Source organism: Ranitomeya variabilis, chromosome 3 (assembly GCF_051348905.1).
Source record: "Ranitomeya variabilis isolate aRanVar5 chromosome 3, aRanVar5.hap1, whole genome shotgun sequence".
In the NCBI taxonomy this organism is placed as follows: Eukaryota; Metazoa; Chordata; class Amphibia; order Anura; family Dendrobatidae; genus Ranitomeya; species Ranitomeya variabilis.
Window position 1 is genome coordinate 400865013 of NC_135234.1, and position 16337 is coordinate 400881349.

The following is a 16337-nucleotide window of genomic DNA, read 5'->3' on the forward strand; positions in this document are numbered from 1 at the left end:
TGTAATGGCATCTAGCCAATACAGCTCACCGCATTGATGAGAGGAGCGTTACGCTCCCTCTCCCATCATCCCCGACAGCCGGCGCGATGACGTCACTGCCCGGCGCCTGCTGTCAGATGAGCGGGAGGTGAGTATTGTTTTTTCATGGGGGCTGCCTTATACTACAGAGTCTACCTATAGGGGAACTGCCTTATACTACAGGATCTGCCTATGGGGGTGCTGCCTTATACTACAGTGTCTGCACATGGGGGCGCTGCCTTATACTACAGGGTCTGCCTATGGGGTGCTGCCTTATAATACAGGGTCTGCCTATGGGGTGCTGCCTTATACTACAGGGTCTGCCTATAGGGATACTGCCTTATACTACAGGGTCTGCATATAGGGGTGCTGCCTTATACTACAGAGTCTACCTATAGGGGAACTGTCTTATACTACAGGGTCTGCCTATAGGGATGCTGCCTTATACTACAGGGTCTGCATATAGGGGTGCTGCCTTATACTAGAGTCTACCTATAGGGGAACTGTGTTATACTACAGGGTCTGCCTATAGGGATGCTGCCTTATACTACAGGGTCTGCCTATAGGGGTGCTGCCTTATACTAGAGTCTACCTATAGGGGAACTGTGTTATACTACAGGGTCTGCCTATAGGGATGCTGCCTTATACTACAGGGTCTGCCTATGGGGTGCTGTCTTATACTACAGGGTCTGCCTATAGGGGTACTGTCTTATACTAAGTCGAACAAAGTCCAGCTCACCATGATCGACATCCTTGGAGACTCGGAGCACGGAGCCGCTGTGTCAGGGCGTAGCAAATCAAAGAAAAAAAGAGGAATCCAGCTCAACGAGGTAGTGAAAAAAACTTCTTTCTTTATTCACTTGAAAATATATTCAGTGGAGGATAAAAACATCAGCAATTACAAAAGATAAAATGCGATATCAACGCGTTTCTGGTGAACAAGCACCCTTAATCATGACAAGGCATTTGTCAGGGTCTGCCTATAGGGGTACTGTCTTATACTACAGGGTCTGCCTATAGGGCTAGTCTTATACTACAGGGTCTGCTTATGGGGGTGCTGCCTTGTGCTATATTGAGGACTATCTGGCACATTATACTATATGGAGGTTATCTATGGGGCCATCATACAGAGTGGGGATTAAAGGGGCCATCATACAGTGTTGGAGCCAAACAGTTTGGAGGCTACTAAGGGGTCAGTATACTGTGCAGGTGGTACTATACAGTGAGGGGGCATTATAGTGTGCATAGGGGAGCTGTACAGGGGGGAGACTTGTGACATTAAATGTAAAGTGGGCACTTATTGCTATAGGGGAACTCGGGTTACTGTGACCGTCAAAGGGGCACACACAGGGCATTATTACTTTCTAGGGGCAAAATATGGGCAGTGTTTTCTAGGGCACTTGTGCCCAGCATTACTATATTCTAGAGAGTTGCTTTAGAATTTAGAGGGCACAGAGAACCACACAGCAGGTGCAGTAATAAAGACACATAGGGCAGCAGCGGCTCAGTATTGAGATATCAGCAGGATGAGGAGTTTGTGCAGGTTGGGAATAGATGGTGATGGCTTGTCTCTGCAGACAAGTTCTGGCTGGAAGAAGTTGTCGTGTCAGCCTGGGCCAGATGGAAAAGACGGGAAAAATGAACGATTCCATCAGAAAGAACGTCAGCGGTAAGTCATTATCTGTAACTGTGCTGTAATCTCTTATATGTTCTGTAGGACTGGTATCTACCACTGACCATATGGCGGTAATATCAATATTGGTCTTTATATAGAGATTATCTTCAGTAATAGCGTGGTCATCTGCTGAGGTTCTCCTCCACTATTAGGGCACGTCACCGAGTTGTAATCAAGGATACCTGCTTAGGGGCCCACTCAGAAGCGTCGCCCCCCTTGAACCAAAACCCTAGCTATGCCTCTGCTTGAGGAAAAGGGTGAAGAACAACCCCTGGGGGAAACACTGACTATACGGACACAGAACAACCCCCGGGGGAGGAAGGTAGGGGAACACTGACAATACAGACCCAGAACAACCGCCGGGGGAGGAAGGTAGGGGAACACTGACTATATGGACCCAGAACAACCCCCGGGGGAGGAAGGTAGGGGAACACTGACTATACAGACCCAGAACAACCCCTGGAGGAAGGTAGGGGACCACTGACTATACGGACGCCGAACAACCCCCGGGGGAGGAAGGTAGGGGAACACTGACTGTACGGACCCAGAACAACCCCCGGGGGAGGAAGGTAGGAGAACACTGACTATACAGACCCCGAACAACCCCCGGGGGAGGAAGGTAGGGGAACACTGACTATACGGACCCCGAACAACCCCCGGGGGAGGAAGGTAGGGAACACTGACTATACAGACCCCGAACAACCCCCGGGGGAGGAAGGTAGGGGAACACTGACTATACAGACCCCGAACAACCCCCGGGGGAGGAAGGTAGGGGAACACTGACTATACGGACCCCGAACAACCCCCGGGGGAGGAAGGTAGGGAACACTGACTATACGGACCCCGAACAACCCCCGGGGGAGGAAGGTAGGGAACACTGACTATACAGACCCAGAACAACCCCCGGGGGAGGAAGGTAGGGGAACACTGACTATACGGACCCCGAACAACCCCCGGGGGAGGAAGGTAGGGAACACTGACTATACAGACCCCGAACAACCCCCGGGGGAGGAAGGTAGGGGAACACTGACTATACAGACCCCGAACAACCCCCGGGGGAGGAAGGTAGGGGAACACTGACTATACGGACCCCGAACAACCCCCGGGGGAGGAAGGTAGGGGAACACTGACTATACGGACCCCGAACAACCCCCGGGGGAGGAAGGTAGGGGAACACTGACTATACAGACCCCGAACAACCCCCGGGGGAGGAAGGTAGGGGAACACTGACTGTACGGACCCAGAGCAACCCCCGGGGGAGGAAGGTAGGGGAACACTGACTATACGGACCCCGAACAACCCCCGGGGGAGGAAGGTAGGGAACACTGACTATACGGACCCCGAACAACCCCCGGGGGAGGAAGGTAGGGGAACACTGACTATACGGACCCCGAACAACCCCCGGGGGAGGAAGGTAGGGAACACTGACTATACGGACCCCGAACAACCCCCGGGGAGAGCGGCTCAGACTATACGGGCACAGCGCAATCCCCAGGGGTAGAAGAGCGCCCCACACAGACCCTTACGTTCTCGCCACTGTGCCGTGCACCTCGAAGTCGATTGCTCTGTCACAGTCTGACTGAGGACCGGAAGGGCTGATGCTCATGTCAGTCACGGCGCCAGTCTCCTGAAGCAGTTAACCCTTCCTGCAGCAAACACTGAGGAGGGAGACAACACACTTGTATTGACCAAACATACAGCTCGGCAGAGCACTGGGAGCAAGAACCCTGGAGAATGACCCAAGACCCATAGCAGGAGGCCGAGGGTCAGCTGCTGCCTGGCGACCATAAGGAAGTTCCCTGTTGTTTGTATACAGTTAACCCCTAAGCCACGCCCTTGTCCCGCCCATTCCCTCCTCTGACGTATGGTTGGCTCTTCACGAATGGGGGCGGCGACAAGCAGCAGCCAATCGGCGCAGTGTTGCTAGCTGCTCGCAGCTACGTATAGGTGGCTCCAGGTGTCACTTATGTGCGCGCTGCCTCAGTTGTGCTTGTGGAGAACTGCATAGAGCTCAAATGCAGAGCTACTGGAAAGTGGCTACAGCTGCGTGACCAGTTCCACTCGGGACACTAGCTAACGTGTCGCTGGGCCCAGTAAGTGGCGGACGAGCTGGCCTTGTGTGCGTGTCTGTGTGGATGTGCCCTCACAGGAGCGGTGACAGGCTGCCCGCAGGACGTGGTGGAGAGTGACAGCAAAACATGCGCAAGAGCAAGCGTCCCACCACAGAGTGAGCCGCCTCTGCAGAGGCAATGTCACCTGCCGCCGGCTCAGCTGTGCGGCTCCCAGCGCCGGGGGCTCTGCAGGCGGCAGCTCGTTATCGCGACATGACACGCGCTCACCTGCAGGTGGCGGCTGCTGGCAGCGCTCGGCCTGGTGTCTGCTGACAGACGTGTGCTGCGCTGTTTACATTCCTGTCAGGACATAGGAGCGGGGCCTGCGGTGAGGGAGAAGCCTGTGGTGGCGCCTGTCCATGTGCCCTCATATTTACCAACACACAGGCATGGAGGACTGCGCCCCCAGCTGGCCACAGCAGCCTGTGGGGTCACTAGGACCTGTGGCTAGAAAAGCTGCCATTTGCTTGGTAGCTATGACAACGCTGCCACTTGCACCAGTTTTAGTAACTAGGTGGTACATGTGTTATGAAATGTGCGTTTATTAACCCTGTGTGATATATTGGGCCTTTTCCATTGGTTAGGAAATGCCTCTAAGTTGTACCCATGGCCTGGTGCTTGTGGGACGTTTCAGTGTCAGGTTGTGTCCCCTTATTTGCTCTAGATGGAAGTGATCGCTCCCTGTCACAATCATTGTGTTTGGGTTTTTTAGTTGAGTCCTAGTAAACGTCAATGGCTGAGTCCAATATTTGGGGGGAAAAAAATGGACGCTGATAGGGCATGTGCTGAAACAGGATGGACAGATCAGGCCAGAGGTGTGCACTGCGGTTTAGCCCTGGCACAGCAGATGTTTCCATGATTGATGTGTGAATCGCTCGCTGTGGGCAGATGAGGCAGTTTTGTTTTGAGGTTTCCAGTGATCTGTGCACGAGACACAGCGGCGTACCCACCAGGCTATTCAAGCAGAAGATTCTTCAGGAAAACGTGTGGCAGTGTTCTTCCTAATGTGCGTGTATTTTGTGTGTTTGCCAAGTGGAAGTTGCCTTAATATTCAGGTTGTTTCTGTTAACTGTTCCTCGGCTTTATAAACATGAAGCGGTTAAAAGACAGAACATGTGCACAGCAAGTGGTTTCTACATTGCAGTACAATTGATCATTTCTGTAGCACTTTTTTAGGCTGGATATGGAGCATATTTGCCTGAAAAAGTTATCATGTGCATGTATTCTTAGGGGCTGTCCACTGTGTTTTGCAGTCTGATGATTTCTAGGGCTTTTATCTGAAATGCTCTGGCAGAGGATTGGTATGTAGTATATAATCTCTTTTAATACAGTTCACAAAATGGCATGATTTTTCCACTGAAATCTGAGTATATAAAGCTACTTCAGGAAAGGGTAGGGGGCTATGGAATCCATTCACGACTTTGCTCAAATGAAAAATAAGCAGAAAACCTCTAAGCCCTAAAACTATTACCACAATAGTGAATTTAAAGTTGCGAAACACAAATCTAGACTTAATACAAGTACATATGCAATAAGGGATCAGGACCATTGAGTTGTATAAGGCCAAACTATATGAAAGATGCAAAAGCGCAATAGGGTCTTATCAAAGTAGTAATAGAGGATCAATAGGTAATAAGTAGAGATGAGCGAATAGTTTGGGCTCCCTCCTTATGCGAATAGCTATAGCGCTTATCGAATAGCTGCATCAGGAGCCTGGATACCTGGAGCGTTCCCAATAATTAGCTGTTCGTCGCTGCATGTGTCACGGCTGTGTGACAGTCACAACACACAGGCTCTCCATGCATGTGTTGTGACAGTGAAACGGCCATGACACATGCAGCTGCGGCGACAAACAGCTAATTATCGAGAACACTCCAGGTATCCGGGTTACCGATGCAGCTATTCAGATAAGCACTTATCTGAAGTTATTCAATCATCACTAGTAATAATTCTCACCTTTTTATAAGGTTGTGTAACACACAACCACTAAAAAAAATGCATAGTTTCAAGCTGTTGCATCTTCCAGAGGATTTGTAATGAAATATGCCACGGGCAATGAAGTATCCTGTGCTGATCGATAAATGACAACTAGTGATGTGCTCGTTACTCGAGTTTTCTGAGCACGCTCAGGTGTTCTCAGAGTATCTTGGCTGTGCTATGTTTGAGTCCCCGCAGCTGCATGTTTTTGTGGCTGCTAGACAGTCTGAATACATGTGGGGGTTCCCTAACAAACAGGCAATCCCTGCATGTGTTCAGGCTGTCTAACAGCCACAAATCATGCAGCTGCGGGGACACAAACATGATCTACAAGCACGCTCAAAATGACAACCCATGATGGAGATTGAAATGTTGGTTAAGGCTATGCGCACACGTAGGAAATGTGCAGAATTTTCTGCACAAAATCCACATCTGGCAGAATCCACAGCTGCGGATTTGCCGTGGTTTTTATGCGGATTTTGTGCAGATTTGATGCGGATTTCATGCAGTTTTTGCCACTGCGGATTTCTATCATGGAGGGGTGCAGAAACGCTGCAGATCCGCACAAAAGAAGGGACATGCACTTCTTTTAAATCTGCAGCAATTCTGCACTGATTTTTCCGCACCATCTGCACAACTTTTTTTTTTTTTTTTTTTTAACCCATTGATTTACATTGTACTGTAAATCACAGTGCGGATGTGCAGCGTTTCTGCGCTGAAAAATCCGCATCGTGTGCACACAGCCTTAATGTCAGTCACTCCGACTCCTACTTCAGGACAGCCACAACTGAAAGTACCGTAGTTAATAGCATAAATGCGATTATAAACATGAGAACATTTAAAAAGGTGCTGAGGGGAGCGGTATATACAATCACATTTGATTGGGGATAGGGTAACGTATGAGCTTTATCACGTGACTGCTTGTGCTCCTCCCCTCTCCTTGGTGCCTTTTTTCTTTTTTCTCGTTTCATGTATGTTATTCACTTCTTTTCATTTGTGGTTGTCCTCAAGGAGTCGTACTGACTCTGAAACGCATTGACGATAAACCAACATTTCATTCTCTATCATGGGTTGTCGTTTATCCAGCATCGCAGAATCCTTCCATTGCCTGTGGCATATTACAAACTATGACACCTTTGACTGTTTGCACTCCTTTCTAGATAATTTTTTTTTTTTTTTTTTTTTTTTTTTTTCAGACTGGCACAATAACCACAGTAGACTTCATGAGTACCGTATCTATATTCTTTGCATAGGGCTAGCAGACCCCTGAACGTATCAGACCAACACTGTTACTTATCCTTTTAGAGGTTTTTTTTCCATGGCCTCTTTTAGATGAAAAGGTAAACTGCAAATGTCTGTGGGAACACTTGTTCTCTAATATCGTCCCATGTCAGGGTATGGGTATGTGTCCACGTTCAGGTTTGCTTCAGGCTTTGGTCAGGATTTTATGCAAGTAAAATCCTGACCAAAACTGCACCTGAGGTCACTGGCAGGTCACCTGCGGTGTTCCTGCGTGTTTTGCTCATTGTAGCAACATGCTGCGTTTTGAAAAAACGCACCGCGCATGCGTTTTCGCGGCAAAAACGCATGCGTTTTTTAACGCATAGTGGAGTCGGGATTTCATGAAATCCCCTCCACTATGCTGTAACATCTGGACGCTGCGTTTTTGACGCTGCGGAAAAACGCAGCGTCAAAAACGCAGCGTTTCCTGAACGTGGACACATACCCTAAGTGTCCACGTTCAGGATTGCATCAGGATTTGGTCAGGATTTTATGCACGTAAAATCTTGACCAAATCTGCGCCTGAGGTCACTGGTCACCTGCGTTGTCCTTCCGTTGTTTCAGCATTGTAAAGACATGCTGCGTTCTGAAAAGACGCGCCGCATGTCCGTTTCCGCAGGTCTGCCGCATGCGTCTTTTAATGCATAGTGGAGACTGGATTTCATGAAATCCCCTCCACTATGCTGTAACATCTGGAGGCTGCGTGTTTGACGCTGTGGCTCTACGCAGCGTCAAACACGCAGCGTTTCCTGAACGTGGAAACATACCCTCAGTATGCCAGCAGCCGCACAATGAATGAGAACACTCATTCCCCCTACTCCACCTCCTATTCATATACACTCTGTTTTGCTGAGCGTGCATGTATACTAGTCAGCAGTATTTTACTAAGTAAAGTACAGAAAGGGCCATATTGGCGCTGTCATACTGGTTAAAATGATACCTCAGGTGATGAAAATCAGTTTTGTAGATTTTCTTTAACTGTGTGTTACGGTCTCCTTGTGTTCATATCTCTGTTCATTGGGGTGGAAATGTGGGTAGGGTCTTCTGTCTTCAGCTTTGTTGTATCCCCTCCACTGTGTCTGGGTTTTAATTTTTAAATTTCTTTATTACAGTTTTTACTCTTCGCCACGACAGCACCCTACTGGAGAGAGGGATCCGCCCCGCAGGAACAGGAAACCTATTGAGAAATAAATGGGGGCGGTCCGCCTCTCCTCCTCAGTTTAGGTTTCCTGTTCCTGCGGGAACGACAGGACTTCTTGATGAGAAACATACCTGGGCTAGCATGCCGCCTGCGCGGTATCCGAGAGAACGGCAGGGGCTGCGGCTCAGAAGCAGCGTCGGGGGAGTTCCGTTAGACGGCTCCCTCCTCGTCTGATGGAGCGGGCAGACGGCCGGGTCCGGGGAGGGCCGACCGGCGTCCTTCCCAGCGTGCGGTGCGGCAGCAGGAGCCGGGTAAGGTGATCTTCCATTGCGGCCCGGCGCTGAATCCCGGGCCGCACATGCGCCGACCGCCGCAATACAGGCTACCCCGGAAGTGAATCATGAACTTCCGGGGCGCCCAGGCCGGATCCAAGGCGGGGGAAGCCGGCGCCGATCTGCGCATGCGCAAAGGGGAAAAAAAAATAAAAAATTTTGGCGCACTATTTAAATCGCTCACAAACATTAGAACGGCGATGCAGAGATGTCATCCCCAGGTGCCATGGACCCCACAGCTGGAGATCCAGTACCCCCCGCCAAAGATCATGCCAGAGGATCCTCGGACACCGCCCGTAAAAGTGACTGTTCCAGAACAGGATCTCGGCCTTCTGATCCGGTATTATTTGCTTCACTGGGTGAGTTGTGAACTCTGCCTATTAAGCTGACGCTGTCTCCCTATTTCTCTCTCTTTTCCCTTTCTCTCTCTACTTAGAGCAAAAAACGACAAAAAACGAAGCACAGGGAATGTGCCTTGTGTAACCAGCCCCTTCCTGACTCATACCCCAAAAAGCTTTGCAAGGACTGCTTTAAGGAAACAACACAGGGAGCAGCAGTGTCCATTACGGACCTACGGGCCATTATTAGAGAGGAGCTAAAAAATATGACCCAGGACAAACCGCGTAGTGCGAAGTCTAAAACACCGACACTTGTGTCAGACTCCGACAGTGACCAACCTGTACTGTCAGACGCCTCCCTGTCATCATGTTCAGCATCATCATCCTCATCAGAGATCGAGGGATGCTCATGTTTTTCTCTTCGCCACGACAGCACCCACTTGAGAGAGGGGATCCGCCCCTAGGAACAGGAAACCCCTATGGAGAGATAAAAGGGGCGGTCCCCCTCGCTCCCACAGTTGGTTTCCTGTTCCTGAAGGGTCTACGGTTGACAGCCTGGCATTTGAAAGGCAGCTGCTAAAAAGGAGAGGATTTTCTAACAAAGTAATTGACACTCTGCTACTAAGTAGGAAAAAATCCACCACAACCATTTATGTGAGAGTGTGGAAAAAATTTCTAAACCTCTACCCAACAGCACTATCAGACAAAATTCATATCCCTATGATTCTAGAATTTCTTCAAAAAGGGCGTGATTTAGGTCTGGCAGTCAGTACCCTAAAAGTACATATTTCTGCGCTTGGTGCTTTATATGGTCACGATATTGCAGGTGACAGGTGGGTAGCTAGGTTTATCGCAGCTTGCCAAAGGTCAGAGACAGTCCAAATTCCCCATGTACCACCTTGGGATGTTAATCTGGTCCTCGAAGCTCTAACAGACCACCCCTTTGAGCCACTACATTCAGCTCACATAAAACATGTTTCCTTCAAAACAGCTCTTCTTGTTGCTTTGGTATCAGCTAGAAGAGTAAGCGACATACAGGCATTATCAATAGATCCACCATTTATGTCTATATTTCCAGATAGAATTATCCTAAAAACAGACCCTTCCTACTTGCCCAAAGTATGTACTAAATTCCATAGGTCACAAGAGATTTTTCTCCCCTCCTTCTATGATAACCCTACGAATCAGGAAGAACAAAAATACCACACATTAGATGTGAGGAGAGCCATATTAGCCTATTTAGATAGAACTAGCGCCTGGAGGAAGAGCAGGGCTCTCTTTATTTCCTTCCAGGGCCATAGAAAAGGAGATGGAGTCACGAAGGGTACCTTATCTCGGTGGATTCGGGATGCAATATGTTTGGCCTATTCATCCAAAGGGGAGAAGCCGCCTGAGACTGTAAAAGCACATTCCACTCGGGCGATAGCCTCATCCTGGGCCGAGCGTGCGGAAGTTCCAATAGAACTAATATGTAAGGCCGCAACCTGGGCTTCTCCTACTACATTCTATAATCACTATAGATTGGATTTGTCTTCTTCATCTGACCTGTCCTTTGGTAGATCAGTTCTTAACACTGTAATCCCTCCCAAATGACTATCTCTGAAAGTCTCTCAAGTGGGTGCTGTCGTGGCGAAGAGAAAACACCGGATTACGTACCGGTAATGCTCTTTTATAGAGCCACGACAGCACCCCTTTACTTCCCACCCTATTAAGTTATTTTTATAAAAGCACGATTAAGGGTGTTTTTTGGGTTCTTATAGTTAGCCATACTAAGTTAACTAATGATAAATGATGAAATCATATTGCCTACTAATCTGGTGGGCGGTTCCTCGCAATCTCTGTAACCCAACTGTGGGAGCGAGGGGGACCGCCCCTTTTATCTCTCCATAGGGGTTTCCTGTTCCTAGGGGCGGATCCCCTCTCTCAAGTGGGTGCTGTCGTGGCTCTATAAAAGAGCATTACCGGTACGTAATCCGGTGTTTCCCTTAGACAGTGTAGACAATTTGGTAAAGTCAATCCGAAATACCATGGGGTGTGAAGAGTCTAAGGGTGCGCAAACCGCGCAGGACATAATGTTCGCGGGTTTGGCAGACAGAAAGAGGAGATGTTTTCCAGTTATACCAGCAGTGAAAACATTTAATTAAAAGAGAGTGGGAGAAGCAGGATCAGAGAAGCTTTCTACCCTCAGCGTCAAAACGTAAATACCCGTTTAGTGACGAGGAACTTCTTACATGGACCAAAGTCCCTAAGGTCGACGCTGCTGTAGCTTCTACCTCCAAGCAATCCACTCTACCTGTGGAGGATGCAGGATTACTAGTCGATCCTTTGGATCGTAAGGCTGAATCATCCCTTAAACGTTCTTGGGAAGCGGCTACAGGAATATTCAAACCTGCAGTAGCCAGCACTTGCGCGGCCCGGTCAATGATCATCTGGATTGATCAATTAGACCAGCAAATTGAAAACAAAAGCTCGAGAGAAAAACTACGAGCAGCCATCCCTTTAATACGAGGAGCAGCGGCCTTTATGGCAGACGCCTCCGCCGACTCACTCCGTTTAGCAGCAAGATCTGCGGGCCTTGTGAATAACGCAAGAAGAGCTCTATGGATGAAGAGTTGGAAAGGGGACGCGCAATCCAAATCCAAAATATGCGCAATCCCATGTGAGGGTGAGTACCTCTTTGGTAAAACCTTAGACGAGATACTCAAGAAAGCAAAGGACAGGAAGAAAGCTTTTCCTGAATCCTCTATTCCCTTTTACAGGAGAGCCTTTAAGAGGAGGCCGTTTGGCAAGAGGAGACAAACGGATAGGTCCACAACATGGACCCCTAAGGACGACAAGCAGAGAGGTACCATGTTTAGAAGACCCAACCCCCCAAAAGACAACAAATACTGAGGATATACCAGTTGGGGGCAGACTTAAATTTTTTACCACTCAATGGGAGAAAATAACATCTAGCTCGTGGGTTTTAAATATCATCCGAGATGGAATTAAACTAAAATTCTCTCGTGTTCCCCACGAGTCTTATATTATAACATCTCTCAGCTCGCCTATACAGCAACAGGCTCTAGAGCTTGAAATTCAAACCCTAATATCAAAACGGGTCCTAGTCCAAGTACCGGTGGGACAGGAGGGTAAGGGATTCTACTCTCCCCTATTCCTAATTTCTAAGCCCGACGGTTCTTTCAGTACTATCATAAACCTTAAAAAACTCAATTCATTCATTGAAAACTATACATTTAAAATGGAATCCATTAGGTCCACCATAAAGCTCCTATTCCCAAACTGTATGATGGGGGGCATTGATCTAAAGGATGCTTACTATCATCTCCCCATTCATGACAGATACCAAAAATTCCTCAGAGTGGCGGTAAAAATCAACAACGAGGTTCGTCACTTCCAGTATGCGGCCTTACCCTTCGGCCTCTCAACAGCGCCGAGGATCTTCACCAAGATAATGCTAGAGGTGATGGCATACCTACGCCAGAAGGAGACTTTGATTGTGCCCTATCTGGATGACTTTCTGGTAATAGGAAATTCAGCTACTCAATGTACTGATCGTTTAGCTCACGCAATTTCCTCTCTACAGGACCTGGGCTGGATAATCAATACCGACAAATCCAGACTCACTCCGCTTTCCCGTCAGGTGTTCTTGGGGTTCCAGTTAGACTCCATATCTCAAAAGTGTATTCTGCCGCAGGTAAAGGTTCTACTGATCAGACACAAAGTCCTAGCTGCAATAAATAATCCGCGTATATCCCTAAGACAAGCTATGTCGTTATTAGGGTCCCTTATCTCTTGTATACCAGCAGTGAGATGGGCTCAACACCATACTCGAACACTACAACATCAAGTTTTACAAGAGGATAGACGGTTATTTGGGCGCCTAAATGCAAAAATAACCTTATCTCAGGAGGTTTTAACTTCCTTAGGCCGGCGTCACACTCAGCGTAAGACAATACGGTCCGTATTTTACGGCCGTAATACGGCCGTAATACGGAAAAATGTTCCCAAAATAGTGATCCGTAGTCAGGGTGTGTCAGCGTATTTTGCGCATGGCATCCTCCGTATGTAATCCGTATGGCATCCGTACTGCGAGATTTTCGCGCAGGCTTGCAAAACCGACATCTAATGGATTTATGTGCTCAAATGTTCGGGAAAACATATATACAGTATATGTATATATATATATATATATATATATATATATATATATATATATATATATATATATATATATATATATATATATATATGTCATTGAGACACATATATATTCTGTATTTAGATTTCATTCAGCGCGATATCTGTGAACAGCCAGTAATTCAATTGCCGGCTTTTCATTTCTCCTGCACAAACCCGACATGATATGAGACATGGTTTACATACAGTAAACCATCTCATATCCCCATTTTTTTGCATATTCCACACTACTAATGTTAGTAGTGTGTATGTGCAAAATTTCAGCGCTGTAGCTATTAATTTTAAGGGTTAAATCGCGGAAAAAATTGGCGTGGGCTCCCGCGCAATTTTCTCCGCCAGAATGGTAAAGCCAGTGACTGAGGGCAGATATTAACAGCCAGGAGAGGGTCCACGGTTATTGGCCCCCCCCTGGCTAAAAACATCTGCCCCCAGCCACCCCAGAAAAGGCACATCTGGAAGATGCGCCTATTCTGGCACTTGGCCACTCTCTTCCCACTCCCTGTAGCGGTGGGATATGGGGTAATGAAGGGTTAATGCCACCTTGCTATTGGAAGGTGACATTAAGCCAGATTAATAATGGAGAGGCGTCAATTATGACACCTATCCATTATTAATCCAATTGTTGGAAAGGGTTAAAACACACACACACACACACACACACACACACACACACACACACACACACACACACACACACACACACACACACACACACACACACACACACACACACATGATTTAAAAGTAGTTTAATGAAATAAACACAGCGGTTGTTGTAATAATTTATTGTTCTCTCAATCCATCAGGAACACCCTCGCTTGGAAAAATAATAAACGCACAAGATACATACCTTCTGGTGAACCGTCTCGTCCCACGAAGTAATCCATCTGAAGGGGTTAACTAATATTACAGGCACGAGCCCTGCTAAATGCAGCTGTGCTCCGTGCCTGTAATCCCCGGCGAATGAATGAAATGTAGATCATTGACCTACATTTCCTTCAGTCGCGGTGATGCGCCCCCTGGAGGATGTCCTCATATGACCTGGAGCGTGGGAAAAAGTTCCCAGGCTGCAGTTCATGAGAACATCCACCAGAGGGCGCCTCACCGCGACTCAATGTAAGTACAGATCCTGCTTTCCTTTCAGCACCCGGGGATTACAGGTACGAGCGAGTGGTTTATTGCAGCTCGTGCCTGTAATATTAGTTAACCCCTTCAGATGGATTACTTCGTGGGACGAGACGGTTCACCAGAAGGTATGTATCTTGTGCGTTTATTATTTTTCCAAGCGAGGGTGTTCCTGATGGATTGAGAGAACAATAAATTATTACAACAACCGCTGTGTTTATTTCATTAAACTACTTTTAAATCGTGTGTGTGTGTTTTTTAACCCTTTCATACAATTGGATTAATAATGGATAGGTGTCATAATTGACGCCTCTCCATTATTAATCTGGCTTAATGTCACCTTACAATAGCAAGGTGGCATTAACCCTTCATTACCCCATATCCCACCGCTACAGGGAGTGGGAAGAGAGTGGCCAAGTGCCAGAATAGGCGCATCTTCCAGATGTGCCTTTTCTGGGGTGGCTGGGGGCAGATGTTTTTAGCCACGGGGGGGGGCCAATAACCGTGGACCCTCTCCTGGCTATTAATATCTGCCCTCAGTCACTGGCTTTACCATTCTGGCGGAGAAAATTGCCAATTTTTTCCGCCATTTAACCCTTTATTTCAGCAGCTACAGCGCTGAAATTTTGCACATACACACTACTAACATTAGTAGTGTGGAATATGCAAAAAAAATGGGGATATGAGATGGTTTACTGTATGTAAACCATGTCTCATATCCTGTCGGGTTTGTGCAGGAGAAATGAAAAGCCGGCAATTGAATTACCGACTTTTCACTAACAGCGCTGCGTATTTCTCGCAAGTCACACTGCTGGTCCGTGTGGAATCCGTATTTTTCTCGCCCCCATAGACTTTCATTGGCGAATTTTTTTGCGCAATACGCTGACAAACGCAGCATGCTGCGATTTTGTACGGCCGTAGAAAGCCGTATAATACTGAACCGTAATATACGGCTGATAGGAGCAGCCCCATTGAGAATAATTGTGCCGTTTATTTTGCGAGTTTTACGGACGTAATTTCTGCGCTCTTACGTCCGTAAAACTCGCCAGTGTGACGCCGGCCTTAGAGTGGTGGCTAGACTCAAACCATTTGATGAGTGGGGTTCCATGGGTAATAACACCATCTCATACCATAACCACTGACGCCAGTCCTCATGGATGGGGCGCTCATATGGGAAATGATTATTGCCAGGGGTCATGGAGCATGGAGGAAAGCGGCAGCTCCTCTAACTTTAAAGAACTGAATGCTGTAAAATACGCCTTATATCATTTCCTCCCACAGCTTCGGGGGAAAGACGTCAGAGTCCTATCCGACAACACCACCACAGTGGCGTATCTAAATCGGCAAGGAGGTACGCGATCAGAGACTCTGATGTCTTCTGCTACAGAAATCTTAAATGTAGCAGAAAGTCACCTAACATCCCTTACTGCGCTGCATATAAGAGGAGCAAGCAATCAGCAGGCGGACTTTTTAAGCCGACACACCCTGAGACAAGGAGAGTGGTGTCTAAACCAACAAATATTTCTGGACATAATATCTCTTTGGGGCCGTCCTCAGATAGATCTCTTCGCCACAAGGAAAAACAGAAAAGTCCGGAGATTTGCTTCTCTATCTCCAGCGGATCATGCGGACATTCTGGACGCTCTCCAAGCCCCTTGGCAGTTCAGTCTGGCGTACGCGTTTCCTCCGATCATATTGCTACCTCAAGTTATACGCAAAATCAGAGAAGAAGGGGCGAGAGTTGTACTGATAGCTCCATTCTGGCCCAAGAGACCATGGTTCTCATGGCTACAGACCATGTCGGTCTCAGATCCTTGGGTCCTCCCCTCAACGCCCAACCTTCTCTTCCAGGGTCCGTTTTTCCACCCTCAGGTGGACAATCTCCACCTGACGGCCTGGAACTTGAGAGGCAGATGCTAAGATCGAGAGGATTCTCGGGGGGTTTAATTGATACGTTTCTCCATAGCAGAAAACCCTCCACCACAAAAATCTATACGAGAGTATGGAGAAAATTTTTTCAATTCCATACATCTACCAACACATCAGAGATTCCGATACATTCTATCCTGGAGTTTCTTCAAAAAGGGAGAGAACTAGGTCTAACTGTAAACACCTTAAAGGTTCATGTTTCAGCACTAG

The 16337-nt window shown here is 47.7% G+C and overlaps 1 protein-coding gene across 2 annotated transcripts in view; it reads left to right on the plus strand.

The window, feature by feature from the left end:
* Window positions 1-3622: 3622 nt before the first annotated feature.
* Window positions 3623-16337, plus strand: part of YPEL2 (yippee like 2) — a 113422-nt gene continuing 100707 nt past the window's right edge. Inside the window, exon 1 of one of the 2 annotated variants that reach the window (XM_077296169.1) lies at window positions 3623-3786. The gene's annotated coding sequence lies outside the window, so the exon portion shown is untranslated. The remainder of the gene's footprint in view (window positions 3787-16337) is intronic. The other variant, XM_077296170.1, reaches the window with a different exon arrangement.